This window comes from Dipodomys spectabilis, unplaced genomic scaffold (genome assembly GCF_019054845.1).
Source record: "Dipodomys spectabilis isolate Male_0828 unplaced genomic scaffold, ASM1905484v1 ptg000226l, whole genome shotgun sequence".
NCBI lineage: Eukaryota > Metazoa > Chordata > Mammalia > Rodentia > Heteromyidae > Dipodomys > Dipodomys spectabilis.
In genome coordinates, this window is record NW_024870903.1 from 1,530,414 (window position 1) to 1,532,352 (window position 1,939).

A 1,939-nucleotide genomic window follows, 5' to 3' on the forward strand; every position below is an offset into this window, starting at 1 on the left:
CCCGACCCCCACTCAATCTTCCCCGCACCCGCCTGCCCCCCCCCACGAAAGTTGTAAAGTTCGTTTTTGACATAACGACTTGCACATCTCATTGTAAGTAGAAAATGTAGTATAGGGCTGGGAAGATGGCTCAGTGGTAGAGTGCTTGCCTTGCATGTAGGAGGCCCTGGGTTCGATTCCTCAGCACCAGATAAGCAAAAAGAAAAAAGACGCAAGTTGAGCTGTGGCTTAAGTGATAGAGCACTAGCCTTGAGCTGAAGAGCTGAGGGAGAACGCCCAGGCCCAGAGTTCATGCCCCACTACGGGACCCCCACCACCAAAAAAAAAAAAAAGAAAGAAAGTGTAGTCTGTTTTATCCATTTTTCACATGCAATATTAGTGTTTCCCAAGTAATTCCATGTAAATTTATTTCATGTTGTTTTACATGCATGTGTATAATTGTACTAAATCCTCAATGGGCATTTCAACAATTTATTATATTCTATTGTAAAAGGTTTTGCAATATCTATTCTTGTACATGTGTCTCATTTGACATAAGTTGAAATATGTTTCGTATATAAAATTATGATTGAAAATGCTGGATCATAGAGGCAACACTATGTATAATATCTTAAAGATTGCCAGTATGTTTAACAAACTGACTATATCACTTTAAGTGCCAAGCACCAATGTATAAGGATTCCAATTTCTACATAGTGATTGTGCAGGGCTATCTTATTGATGTTTCTATTTCCATTAATCTCTATATGTATGCAATGTCTAGGCATGATATGATCTTTTCATGTTCTTTAGTTGTTGCTATATTATAACAGACATGTGTATTTCAGTTTTTTTAATTTAATTTTATTTTATTTGAGAAGTTTTTTTATAACTTATTCAGGAAGGTTAAAGTTTTTTATTGACATTAATATTTATAAGTATTTGACAATTTCTAAAAACACCTAACCAGCACTCTTTGACTCATTGACAAAGGAATATAAATGGAAATATATTTCTCTGTCCAATATTAAAGCTGTTAGTGTAAAATTGTTATGTTTGTAAAGGAAAGATTACACAGCTCAATGGGTCTATAAGGCACCAGATTGGATCGACATAATCATTATCAAGGAATATTTAATAAGGAGTAAAATCAAATATTTGTGGAATGATATTCTTTTAATAAGCGGTGATAGGTTAGCCAGTATTGGGGAGAATTAAAAAATGAACATTGACTTAAACATAACAATTTATTCAAATATTAACTTCAAGCAGGATTAGAACGTGGCATATAAATCAAAAAGAGTGATGAAAATGTAAAGCAAAGAAAGATGTCTTGACAATTTTGGAGATGAAGTGTTCTTAACTTAGGCATTAAACTTATAGGAAAGGAAACTTGATATAGTAGAACTCAATAAAAGTGTAAAATAAAATTTGGTCTGTGAAAGCTCATATACAAGTAGCTAATACAAATTGGGAGCAGAGGGCTCATGTATCTCATCCTAGCTACTTGGGAGTCTGTGATTTGAGTATTGCTATTTGAAGCCAGCCCATAAAATAAAGTCCCTGAGAATCTTATCTCTGATTACTTTACAAAAATCAGTAGTGAGGCATGACTCAAAGGGTAAATTGTTAACAAAATGCAACAATTCTCAGGGACCCTGATTTCAAACCCCAGGACCATATATACATGTACAAAAGTAATAGTAGTAATACTAATAGTGATGATGATGATGATGATGATGATGATGATGGTATTGATGATGATAATGAAGGGTACCTAGAGTCAAGGATAAAATATTTGCAAATTCTGACTCTACATAGAACTCTCAAAACCTACTGTTAAAAAAAATTAGAAACCAGCAAAATACATCTTGTGAAAAATAAGCACAAGAAAATCATCATTAGTCATCAAATAAATGCACATTAAATCTAAAATGACATCATAAAATATGGATGAGAA